The sequence below is a fragment of the Phacochoerus africanus genome, chromosome 9 (assembly GCF_016906955.1).
Source record: "Phacochoerus africanus isolate WHEZ1 chromosome 9, ROS_Pafr_v1, whole genome shotgun sequence".
Taxonomy (NCBI): domain Eukaryota; kingdom Metazoa; phylum Chordata; class Mammalia; order Artiodactyla; family Suidae; genus Phacochoerus; species Phacochoerus africanus.
This window is the reverse complement of record NC_062552.1, coordinates 85,731,343-85,745,399: the sequence shown is the minus strand read 5'-3', so window position 1 is coordinate 85,745,399 and position 14,057 is coordinate 85,731,343. Positions and strand designations below refer to the sequence as shown.

Sequence of the window (14,057 nt, the reverse complement as noted above, 5' to 3'; positions counted from 1 at the left end):
TAAGTTTTGTACTCAACCTCTCAGAAACTTCTCATCCTACAATCACACACCTTGTAGTTTTCTGGCTGAGTGAAGTCACAAAGGGAAAGGAGCAGGTTCCTTGTTTTCTGCCAGATGTCCAATGGTCCCACAAAGGACAGGGATTCAACTGCCTGCCATTGGTGTGAAGACCCTGCATAGAGGAACATTCCCAGAGGATATGGGACCTGGTGAGGCTATTATATAAATATTTTCTTGCAAGGTGGAATAATGTAGAATGGCCCAATCCACAGCTGACCACAAAACATGGAAGGTGTAACCCAATGAGGCATATCACCTGAGCTCTGAAAGGGATAATCTGAGGAGGAACAGTTGGTTTGTGCAGCTTTGAAGAGATCTAAATAATAGCTGGTTTTGTGGGAAGAGAGAAAAAAAAAAAAGAAAAAAGAAAAGAAAGAAAAAGATTACTTTGGCCCTTGGTGGTGAATTTACTACATATGAAAGGTGAGGGACTGACAATGTTGAAATGGAAATTTCTAACTCAAGATTTCCAAATAGAGACTTTTTCCTACCCTTTCCACATCAATGTCCTACTGGCTGCCTCTTTTTCTTTAAACAAGTCCTAAGGAACCCCAAAATTTCATTTGAAATATTTGTAGGCATTATTGTAATAACAAAACATATAACTTCCCTGTTCATCTACACCAAATTCTACAATGAGAAGTCTCTTTTAAGATGCTCTCACTGGAGTTCCCATTGTGGCTCTATGGATTAAGAACCCAACTAGTATCCATGAGGATGCATGTTTAATCCCTGACCTCACTCGGTGGGTTAAGGAAGAGCCAGCGTTGCTTGATTCCACCTCCAGCCCAGGAACTTCCATATGCCACAGAAGCATCCCTTAAAAAAAAAAAAAAAAAAAAAGGAGTTCCCATTGTGGCTCAGCGGTAGCAAACCTGACCAGTATCCATGAGGATGTGGGTTTGATCCCTGACTTCGATCAGTGGGTTAAGGATCCTGCTTTGTCATGAGCTGGGGTGTAGGTCACAGACACAGCTCAGATCCTGTGTTGCTGTGGCTGTGGCATAGGCTGGCAGCTGCAGCTCTGACTACCCCTAGCCAGGGAACTTCCACATGCCCAGGTGCTGCCCCTAAAATAAAAGAACATTTTAAAAAAATAAAAAGACACTAACACTGCTAAGCCTATTTTAACTGTTTCTCCCCGTTCAGTTACAATGGAGTGTTCACATAAAAGACACAAATTACAGGTGGGCTCTTTCAACATGTGTGGATGGCATAGCATTATTTGTTAAATTCCAGAATCTGGTGCTGGTTAAACAGGCTAAAAGTATTCGTTACTCCAAAGATGGAGACCATTGGCATGATGTTCTGTCCTAGCTCCATGGATGTCTGCACACCTGGGTATGAAGCACACCTGAAGGGAGGCAACAAGGTAGAAGGGATAAAGACGCGGCCTCCCATCACTACTACCTGTATGACCTTTTGAAAGCAACGAACCTCTCTGGGTCACTGCTGCTATTCTGTTAAATGGAGATACTAACCACCCTGCAGAGTTACATAAGAAAGCACCAGCTCCCAGGACATGGGAGAATTTTATGTACACACACACACACACACACACACACACACATGCATATGCGAATATGTGTGCATGCACTTGAGTTTTTGAAAATCAATTACTTCTCTCCATCTTTATAGCTCACAAGGTGATTTTTGAAAAGTCAATGAAGAAAGGAAGGAAAGAAACAGATTTTCCTCTCCAACAAGAAAAAGCAATTAAATGTCAAATATTAACTGTTCCTAGGAGTAAATTTTTTTAATGGGTTAAAGGCTTGGCCATTATAGACCTCCGATATGTAATTTCTAAGAAAGGACCAGGTAATATTTTTTTTTAATTAAGTGGAAGATAAAATGCTAGAACCAGTGCATCCATTCAGAAACCACTTTTTAGGCCATTTTCCGGAGATTCTTGATGGCATCATACCTTTTAAGACGCCCAGTTTTTTTAACGGCACTTTATTTTAAACCTCCACTTGTGAAAAGCATTGATTTATGATAGGGCTGATTAAAGCAATGGTGTCTGAAGCAACAATGATTTCAATTATTAAAATTTCACCAGTGTGCATTATTCTGACTTGCTCTCCCTTTTGAGTCACCACAAGAGAGTATGGAAAGCGACATAATTTTGAAAAGTTCCTGCACAAATGTCGTAACAGAAAGGAAGGTATAGACAGATGGGCTGCTGTGCCCTTTTTGATGATGTGAGAGTATGAAAATACGTTTTAACATGCTCTGACAAACCTGAACAACTCCCTTGATGGGCTCCTGCCTGATATCATTAGGGTTTTGGAGAGCTTCAATTCAATTGTGGAGCACAGCCACATCGTAGGAACCTACACACTGAAGATTCCCTCTAAGCCTTAGAGTCTTGCCTTTCCTCTCGTGGACCGGAGGAAACAGGCTCACCCTCAGATCTCTAACTCATTCTCATTCAAATCTAACATTGATATAACTTAGACCAGATACTCTTTCCTTATCTGACAGCCTATCCCCTGGACCAAGCTGGTAAATAAGAAAGTGACCTTGGCCTGGAGCCATATGCAAGGGAATGGGGGCGAGTGGGAAGGAACTCTGTGTAATGGGGGTAGTTGCTCCTGGGCTCCCGCTACTTGTCACTACGTGCAGCTGCTGCAGCTGCGGCCCAAATGGTGCTACATCTTCAGATCTTTTCAAAAGAATCCTGAAATCCATATTGTTATGTTAAGTTGAAGTTTCTCAGTTTCTAAAGGTTAGACAAGCACTGGCCCAAGTCACCCTATAGGCCACCTGTGCTAGGCTTCCTAGATTGGTACAGAAGTGGTCAATCCAACTAGTTACTGGGGAGAATATAGGCCACATGTTTTTTAACTAACAAAGAACTTTTCTTCCACTATTTCACATTTAATGGAAATATAGTATGTGCTAAGTACTACATGCTGAGCGCAAAAAAGAAAAATACCTACTATCTGCTATCAAGGAACCGACAGTCTAGCATTTATATATACTATCTATGAATAATTTTGGATTTAAGGACTTACACAGAAAAGCAACCTAACATCGGGGGTCAGTCTATGTGGGGGTCACTTTTCTTTTTTCGTACACATCTCCATTGTGATTCTTCAGGTAAGTCAGAGTCTACGTTCTGCTTTGAAGCTCCCTTTTAATTTGAGAACTACTCCCAAGAATACTAAAGTCCCTGTAGGGCACATTCCCATTAAAATCCCCAAGAGCAATTGGAAGGGAAAATTCCAGTTGCATCTTGGCAGTTTTTCTCCATCAAATCACCTTTACAAATGTCTTAGCTCAATGCTATTAACTGGACTTTTGCACAATTTGAATCTAGCTATTTTATGCGGCTGTCGTTTTTATAAGTGACCAGCAAATGCTTTATGTATTAATGCCTCTGGAAAATCACCTCGATAATTTTTTTTAACTTTGGGGAGGGAATTATAGAAGTCCCAAGACACCAATGAAAGCATTTGGGTCCGGACATTAACATTTGCAGTTTAGCACTTGAAAAATTATGTATCTAATTGCTTTACAGAAGAAAATCAGATCAAAGTTAAGATTCCTTCTTTTTAAACTTTGTAATTATTTTTCAGACTCCTACTTGAAATGCCTTCAAGTACTTCCATTGAAATGTATAAGGGCTTTTCCCCTCTTCCTTTTAAATAGGCTTTGACTGTGCTGGATCACCTTCCGTTGCACTCTTTGATGGCACTGCCTGCAAGGAAAGTTCTTGAGCATCACCACCACCTAGTACAGAAACAGACAAAACAGGTGGCACACAGTATGAAGAGCCAGGCATTGCACTGAGGTAAAAACAGCATTTCAGGGAGTTCCCTGGTGGCCTAGCAGGTTAGGGATTCGGTGTTGTCCCAGCTGTGCTTCAGGTCACTGTTGTAATGCAGTTTCCATCTCTTGGCCTGAAACTGTCACATAGAGTGGGTGTAGTCAAAAAAAAAAAAAAGCATATGATAGATTCTGTAGCTCAAAAGCAGCCAATCATGGGAGGTATCATTTCCTTCTTTTCACAGAACTCCCAGTCAACCTTTAGCACACAAATCCCTTTTTCATCCTCTCTTTCTCTTTTTTTTTTTTTTTTTCCTTGTTATGCCACATCTGCAGCATATGGAAGTTCCTGGGCTAGGTGTCAAATTGGAGCCTACGCCACAGGCACAGCAACGCCTGCAGCAATGCAGGATCTTTAATCCACTGAGTGAGACCAGGGATCAAAACCACATCCTCATGGACACTATGCCGTGTTCTTAACCCTCTGAGCCACATTGGGAACTCCCCATGCTCTCCCTCTCAGCCCTTCCCCAGAGCAAGCTCCTGCATGGCTTCTCAGGGATCTGATCCTGAGTAACGTGCCCTGACTGCTGGGAGCACTGGATGTTGGGCCACCTCCAAACCCTCCCATTTGCTTAACATGGCAGGCAATTCTGACTTTCTTAGTTAGAAACTACTTCGCTGATTCATCTCCAAAGCTTTTATTTGACAAATAAACAGCTGACCCTGATGACTTCCATCCAGGCTGCCACTCATGGCCTTGGTACTATGGGAATCACTTCCTCAAGTAGAATTTTACTTAGGCTTCACAATAAAAACTAATTAGAAAAGCATGGATGGGCTCCGGTTTTGTGCCAAGTGCCTGCCCATCTCCAGAGACACAACAGTGAAAGAGAAGCATTCTAATCCGGATTCAAACACATGCTGATGATTCATCCTGCCCGAGTTGATGCACAGAGGGATTGTTGAACAAAAAGAGGAAACTTAGAACTTTCATCCCAACTTCCTATGGAGGTTCCCAGGCTAAGGTTCAAACTGGAGCTGCAGCTGCCGCCACAGCCACAGCCACAGCCACAGCCATGCAGGGTCTGAACTGTGTCTGCGACCTACACCACAACTCATGGCAACACCAGATCCTTAACCCACTGAGCAAGGCCAGGGATTGAACCCGAATCCTCATGGATCCTACTCGGGTTCATTACCACGGAGCCACAATGAGAATACCCTCATCCCAACTTTTGTTTTACAGAAGAGGAAAAGGAGGTCCCTATAGGTCTTAAGAGCTGATTCACATTAGAGGGAGGTCCAGAACCCACAGTACTGATCCCTGCGCCATGCTCTTTCCTTCAGTACATCCATCTCATTCAGAATGAAACTTAACATAGGGACCCAGCCTATCTTATAGATCACAAATAGCTCCTTCGTATCCCTTCAGGTAAGTTAGTTTGTCCCTGTGCTGTACTTTGAAACTCTGTTTTAATTTGAAAACTGGTGCCGCGAATACTAAAGTCCATGTAAGGTACATTCCCTTTAAAGCCCCCAACAGTAATTGAAGAGTGGTCCCTGAGACCCAGAGTTTAGCTTGCAGTGACTGCCACAGTATGCGTGGGAACAGTGAACACTCATACCTCCAACATTCAAGACAAACCCAGAGAAGAGGAGTGATAAGCCAATGTCCACTGAGACCCTGGGGTTAGTGTTTGTACCTTTACCAGGCTAAAGGACTTTTTAGGCTTCCCGTTGATATAGTTAAAATAGTAGCTGCAGTTTATATATATTTTCAATGACCTTATAAATCAATAGTATTCAGTAATCTTAGCTGAAACTATAAATGGTTGCTGGACCCATTAAAGATGAAGTTAAGTTAGATCTTCTATTTTTTTAAATGTGGTCCTCCAGGAAGCTGCCTCTGGACATAAGTACAGAAAATTAACACAATAAGTAAAGCATTATAGAACAGCTATTAACTGATTACACTAATAAAAACCAAATGGGGGCCTTAATTCTGCCCCTCTGGGAGAGCAGGACAGATAAAATAAACAACAGGAAAAGAATATGGAGTAAAGGAAATTGATTTTAAACAATAATAATACAGAAACCTCCCACCATGTTTAAAAAAAAAAAAATCAGATCTCTAGCTTCATTTGGGGAAACATAGAAGGGAATTTTCGCACTGCCTTAGTAAGACCTACGTTTGCTACGAATAAGGGTGTTTTCCAGGCTAACAAATAGGGAAAATGAAGGCCTGCTGACACAGATGTCCTTAAATGACAGTCATATGGACACAAGGACTATCTGCTGTATTATCAAAATGAGGAGCCCTTCCAGTCCCCCTCGGAGGAAGTGGAAATCTAAACATTTGGGGCTCATGCTCCATCAGGGCGGGACGAACAGTCAGTTCCAGTGATGGTTGGTATTCCCTGCCAAAGCCATGTCAGAGGAGAAAAAAAGAGAACTAAGAATTTCCACCATCTTGGGAGGTTGGAGGGGTGCGACTTAAGAACTACACCCCGGTACAGCACTGCCTGTTGGTTAAATCCTAAAATCCTTGAGCATGCTTGTGGTTCACTCTTTACAGAAATGTATAGTAGAGAAAGAGCTTTTCTTTCCAGTTTGTTGTCTATAACATGGCCCACATCCCTGCCTTAAAACCTAGCCAGGAGCTAAGTAAGGGCCCGCCAGGTGCCCAGTGTCCTCCAAGATGCCTTACACATGTTGTCACTCGTTCTTCTATTATGCCTGCAAAGCAGGTAGTGATCCTCAATTAGTGCTGAAGACATGGAGGTTCAGGGTGATCCAGAGACTAGTTCCAGTTCCCACCTTGCAGGCACTCGCACTTCTCCCTCCCCATAGGCAACCCCGGCTCAATTGCTGACTGTTATTCTTTTCCTCACTCTATTTTCATATATTGTTCGAACCCATGGAGCCTCTCCTTTTTGCATGGCATATGCAAAATCCCAGGTTATTTTTACTTCTCACTGGCAAAAAGTCAGCAAATTCAAATGAAATGATAATTTCTATGTGAGAAAATAGTTTAGCATTTTCTTAAAATGCAAACTTAAATATGTATATATATTACACAAGACTCTAACTTTTAAGTTGGCAGAAAACAGCCTGGTAGTTTCATGGGACAGCTGAATACAACGATAGTGGTTCAGATGTAAAGTGTTGGTCTGAGACCTGAGGGGGAGCTCTCCCACAGTGAAATGTGGGTGTTTAGACTAGAAAAGAAGCATCAGGAGGTAAGATATGGGATTGTATGTATAGAATACTCCTGTGTACAAAAAGGAAAGATTTGCTCAGTGCCAGGCAGAGAGGGCTAGGAGATATACAAAGGGACCAGTGAGCAGAAGGTTTCAGGGAAGGAGATTGAAATTTGAAGCCATAAACACATTCTCAAAGCCAGAGCACTTCAAAAATACATTGCATTCAGGCCATGATGCTTAGGAGTGAAATCCCAGAGGTGTTCAGAATAAAGAATATTTTCAATAATTCGGAAGTTTGCACTTTTGTAATAACATAGGGCAAATGAAGAAATTACATAATTCGAAGGAAGGGGACAAAATGATCATTACTGCAGATGATAACATTTACTTAGATGGCGTAAAAGAATCAATTGGCAAACTATTTGAATAGGAAAGCAGTAAAGTAGGAAAATACCAAATAAAACGCATAAGTAGATAACTTTTCTCAGCAATTTTAAGATTTAACAGAGAAATTGTATTCACAGTAGCAGTGAATAAATTTGAGAGTACGCACACTGAGAAACTACATGAAGCAACTAGGACTGTAGCAGAAGTTCATGTGAAAAGATGAAAGAGAAGGCAGGCTTGACTTCTAAATGAGAAAACTCAATGTTAAAGCCCAGATCCTCACGCACTAACCTATCAATTGTCTTCTCTTACATTTTGTTTTTTTATTTTATTTTATTTTTTGCTTTCATAGGGCTGCACCCACCAGATATGGAAGTTCCCAGGCCAGGGGTCGAATCAGACCTACAGCTGCCAGCCTACACCACAGCCACAGCAACACAGGATCCGAGCTGTGTCTGTGACCTACAGCACAGCTCACGGCAACACCAGATCCTTAACCCACTGAGGGAGACCAGGGATGGAACCCGCAGCCTCATGGTTTCTAGTCAGATTCATTTCCACTGTGCCACGACAGGAACTCCTTCCCTTACATTTTGAACTTGAGTTCTTATGCGGTAACAAATAGGGAGGCATAACCCAGAAAAATAATTGTAATGAGAAAAAAGACTTGCATTACTGGCTATGAAAGCATATCCTTAAATTGTGATAATAAAAAAGGAGGATTGTGGCAAAAAGAGTGATGGGGACAGAAAGACAACAAATAAAAAATTTAAAATACAGAGGTAGTTCCCATAACATACAATATTTAGATTAGTGAGGAAAAGAGGCTCTAGTAAATAGATTCTTACCACACAGACCAAACATATGAGAAATTTAAATGTTTTTTAAAAATAAAAATGAGCCGCAAAAGCACAAGTAGAAAATACAGATTAATATTTGCCTGCCCCTGGCATGTGCAAAGCCTTTCTAAACATAAAAGCAGAGGAAGAAAGGATAAATGAAAATATGCATTTACTTAAATTCATAAACATATACATTAAAAATCCTTTAAGAGTTAAAAATCAAATGATAAAATAGAGAGATGTTTGCAATCCACAATAGTGAAAGGGTTAATAAACTTACTATGCAAAGAACTTTTTCAACTTAATATGTAAAGAATGAACACAATTAAAAGAGGGAGTTCCCATTGTGGCTCAGTGGAAACAAACTCGACTAGTATCCGTGAGAACTCGGGTTCGATTCCTGGCCTCACTCAGTGGGTTAAGGATCTGGTGTTGCATGAGCTGTGGCATAGGTTGCAGACGTGGCTTGGATCCCGAATTGCTGTGCTGCGGTGTAGGCCGGCAGCTGTACCTCTGATTTGACCCCTAGCCTGGGAACTTCCATAAGCCATGGGTGCAGCCCTAAAAAAAAAAAGGCAAAAAAAAAGTCTTAATAGAACTTTTACAAGTTTAAATAGGTAGAAATTAAAGTAAGAGGCAAATAACATACACACAAAACAAGCTATCACAAATAATCAAGGAAATACAAATCACAGTAGGTTCTAGTTTCTTTGAGGAAGAATTAATGACGGTTTGTGAATTCTGTATTCTCGTTCACTGCAAGTGGGCTCTAAACTGACGTGAATACTTTGAGGGCAACTCTGCAAACTGTAGCCGCCCCCCCCAAAAGCCTTTGGCCCAGGAATTCCACTCAGAGTAATTTCCAGAGGGAACAGAGATGCACACAAACAATTTAAAAGGGCGAAAAGTTACAAACAACATGAATATCTCTCTAGAGGTCAAATGAATTATGATACGAATGAATAAGGAAATATGATGCCAACACAAAACTCATGTTTTACAAATAGTTTTGACAACACAAGCAAATATTTATTATGACTTGTCAGATAGGAAAACCAGATTCCAAAATAGTGGATTACCGCAGGACCTCAGTCTTACTTTTCCAGTGAACAAATACACGCATGTGAAAAAAGAGAGGGAAAAGATTACAAAATATATGTCAACGGGTTGACAATGATTTTACTTAAGCGATAGGGCTACTGGCAATTTTTATTGACTTCTCGGTGCTTTTCTATAATTTTGAAACGTTCTGGGATAGACAGGTATGTATTTTTACAGTCAAGAAAAACATCATCTCCTGTGTGTTTTAAATCCTAGTTGGCCGGAAGCATGGAAGTGTGAGGTAGGCTGCCTGGGAGAGGATATTTCGGAAGAATAAAGGGAGCTTCTCAACCCTGTGTGAGTCTATGCCTTCACCTTATTCTAGCTTTTCTTTTCTTTTTTTTTTTTTTTTTTTTTTGTTCTTTTTTGTCTGTTCTGGAAAAGTTTGCAGCTTCCAACACCATTTTATGTGCTCCTCCCTGTGAGTGACAGAGCAGAGCGTCCCAACAATACCTAATATATTTTGTGTCAGGGGCCCGTGGGTCAGCAAGGTTATTAATAAACATAGCCTCTTGTTCTAATTTGGGTCCCTTCTCTCCTTCGCGTGTCTCCTCCTGCCCTCCTTTTCCTTTCACTTCTCTGTCTGACCCTTTTCCCCTTCTCCCTGACATCAAGGATTCAGCCTTCATTTTAGCTCGAGTTCTGGCACTTTTCCCATATCGCTTTTCTGGGGTTGTTGTTGCTCCTGGTACGTTTTCACGGGGAATTTAATTTTTGAGGAAATGCTTCGTGTCCTAAATCGATTCGACGCAGGCTGATGCGATACTCTGATCTGACGTGCCTGGGAGACGGGAGGGAGAAGTCAAGTCAAGGAAAATGTGGATGAGCAGAGGAAGTACCTTGTTTTTGGAAAAAGAATTTCTGTCAAACAAGATTCACTGACCACAAAATTAGCCAGATGTAAGGGGCCGCTACGATCAGCTCTCTACATAAAAGGGAGAGTTGGAAGGCAGAAGGCAGCTTAGACTTATTAAAAATATTATTTTTCTATTATCTTTGATAAGACAAAAAGAATCATGTCTATTTGGGTGTGTGTCTATCCATTTTAGCTTCCGTTTAATACTTGACTTACTACCTCAACTTATATTTAGAGGAAATCTTGTGTTTTTGCTGATTTTGTCATACAAATAGAAGTGGCTGCATTGTCCCCATCAGTACCAAATTTTTACACACAAGCTCTTCAAATCGTGGGAACTTGATAGAAATCCTGTTCTTTTTTTTTTTCTTTCTTCCTTTCCCACATGCAACATATTCTAATTGCAGCTTCAAACCAGAAAAGATTACTTTGGGAACTGAAAAAAAGTCACTTCCTACATACATCCAAATCTTCATGTGCTCTTTCCAAATTTATTCAACTTCAGTTGTTACTTTCTTCTAATAAACACAATATTGCATTGCCTGTCAGAGCTTTCAGGGAATTACATGTGCCACTGAGAGTTACTTAGCAATGATAAAGCAACATTTTTATATCAGAATATATGTAAAAGGGAATGTATGATTCTCTGCTGAATTACTCATACATTTCAAATTTACCTACTGCATTTTTTTCCTGTTCAAGAATGCGTTCTTTTTAAAATGTGACCTAGACCACCTTTTGTAGAATGAGTAGAAGTCTTTTCGAGTGATGTAATTTTTTAATATGATTAACATGACTAATTCTCCTCTGAACCAGGGTCCTCGTGTTGAAAAAGTGGAAACAAACAAAACGATGACAAGGAAGCTGAATTTATCAGAGAGGGGAGAGATCGTTTTCTATACCTAAACTTCTTATCATGAAACATACTAGTTTTATTGCATTACCAGAATTGCACCTGACCTTCAGTTTTTCACAAACTAAGAATGACAATCTATGTGAACTTTAGATGCATCATGCAGTTGGCTTCTTGATATGGTCACCCCTTAGCACTGTACATTAACAGTCAGAGAGACAGAGATCTTGAACTCAGCTCAAATCTCCACTGGAAATGGCCCTTCATCAGACCTGACTAAATGTCTAGTTGAGCTCCTTTCCTACTCCCTAGTTTTTTATTTTCCTTCTGAATAGATCATCCTTACCTGTTCTGTGATAATGATGAAAGGATAAAGACAGCTTTAAATGTGCTCTATTAAATGTGTGGCCATTTATGGAATGGAATAATATTTAAGTTATTTTCTTTAAAGGCAGTATTTTTTGTAATAGACATAGGTTTTCATGAGCAGTAACTTATTAGGCTGTGGTGGGGAAGAAGAGAGGGGGAAAAAAGGAGGAGGAAGCTTTTCTTGAGTGCCTACTATGTACCACCCAGTGTGACACTTAGATTCATTCATTCAGTGGAGCTCTTACATTGTGCTATGTATGTCCCACATCTTTTTTAGTGTTGTCTGCACAGCATCACAAGGAGGAAGAAACTATTAACTTCAGGATGTAGATGAGAAAACTGAGGCTTAGAGATGGTAAGCAACAAGTCCAAGACACACAATTTGTGTGACACAAAGCAAGGATTCACACCCAGGTTCTGATCGCCAAACTAGGCACTTTCGATGATGATGAATAGACTTCCCTGTCTGCGTTGGTGAGGGCTCAGAGTACAGACAAAACCCTGGAGTTTACTGGAAGGCTGGGCTTGAGGAGGTCAGTGATACATTAAGAGCTGATCACTTATAATGTATGATTTGAGGTTGTCTGAAAAGCCAAGAATGACCTCCCAAAGAATTACATTGGATAATATGACAAAAACAGCAATTCTCGTATTAGTATGACTAGACATATATAATGTATAATATTTTCTACACTATATATGCTATACTATATATTCTATAATTTATATTAAAATATCAATGACACTGTGTGACTCAAAATAGACAGACTAGTGGTTTTTAAGAGCTGGGCGTCATTGTGCCCTTGTTTCATGTATTTTAAAAATTCTATATTTAAAGGAGGTCATTGGTTCTAAGATGTTCCTTGAAATTTTGATAAATAAATGTTCTGAGGATCATCTGTGGGGAATTTTTCCCTCACATAATAGGATCGGATGCAAAGTACGGTTTTATGCCCCGTAGCAGACCTTTTTCTTTTTTTTTCTTTTTTTTTTTTTTTTCTTTCCTGTCCACTCTGTTTCAACAGCTTTCAAATCCCAGGCTGGGATCGACAGGTTGTGGGACGCGGGGGTAGCGTGGCGGGTGTCAGGCTACAGTTCTGAATGCTCTTGGGATAAGGTTTCTTATGAAAACTGGCAGCTTTTTTGTTCTTCCTCAGCCTTTTTAACACACAGCCAGGTCTCTCTGTTTCGCTGCACCCGCTGTGGTTGTGACTGGACTGGGCTAAATTTATGCTGCTGACAACCCCCATTGAAGTGCATCGGTGGCACAGAGTCAGTGGGAGTTGTGTGTATAGAAGCGCGGGCAGCCTTTGGCCCGCTGAGTGTAATAGCATATCTGCCTTGGGAGATTATGGGTATGATATGGGCAATGCGTAATGGATAGGGCAGTCTGTGTACAAATTTCCAATGACTCGCTACACCCCTTTAGGATGGTGGCTGTCAAAAGTGTTAGCACTTTACACACACAACAACCACGGATCATATTACTGGAGGCCCCAGCTCTCACAGGCTGGTTCCTCCTATACTTCCCAGTAGGTAATTGCTGCAGGGGTACCTACTGAACACATCAAGGAGAAAGCACTTGTGAATTTTCTACTTTGAGCTCCACTGTATGAATACAGAAGGAGGAAAATACCGAACATATTTGAATAAGCATGGACAGAAGTTCAAAGGGAATCACATCGTAAGAGATATCTCCAAAAGATTTAAATTTGCAACCCGATGAGAACTTGATTTAACACACGGAAACTGAACCCGGGGGGGGGGTGCATTATGTTGCTATGCACTTAAATCAAGACCTTATCCCTGATGTCAGCACTTCCTTTTTTGGAGTTAATGGAAAGGTACAGAGATGCGGAAACTCCCACACCCTGGATGATGCTTAAAACGTTTTAATTTTTTAGCATGTCTTTTTGAATGAGTCTGCCTATGGCTGGGAAATCTACAAAAGTGTAAACATGAAGATCTGACTGAAGAACACTAGCATTCTTTGATTAAGCATCCTTTCAGGCTAAAAATAGACAGTGTCACCTCTCAGATTGGTGCCAGCAAAATAAGCAGAAGCCTTGCTCTTTTTCTGAGTTGAGAGTAAACTTAAGTGTGTGGTTTTTTCTGGTCTTCCAAGCTAAACTGAGACATAATAGATTAGCATCAATAAAGACACTGTTGTTCACAGAAAAAAAAAAAAATGCTTGTTCACAGAAAAATTAGGGGCAAAATAACCACCCCAGCGATGGCCTGAGGTTGAATGTACACAACTCTTTTTATAATAATATTGAAAATCATTGTTAATATTGGAAACCATAACATTGATTATATTATCTGCCTGCATCTAGTGTCTAGAACACTATGAAAAGTCACTCATCCATGCACCCAATTTATTAGCCCCAGATATATTCCGGGCACAGTGCTAGTGTCTGGAGATAGACATAGATATAAATGAGATATTGTCCCTGCCTTTTGGGGCCTTGTCTTAATTTATTTTTGTTGTACAATAAATAGTGTATGCTATGTACCTGTCACTAGTCTAAGTGCTTTACATATATTAACTCATTTAATCATCAAAACAACCATAGGCAATAGTTACATTTGTACCCCCAATTTACAGATGA

At 40.5% G+C, this 14,057-nt stretch overlaps 1 long non-coding RNA gene across 14 annotated transcripts in view; it reads right to left on the bottom strand.

Moving 5' to 3' along the window:
• LOC125136505 (uncharacterized) overlaps positions 1-14,057 on the bottom strand; it is a 58,298-nt gene that overhangs the window by 19,174 nt on the left and 25,067 nt on the right. The window lies entirely within an intron of this gene.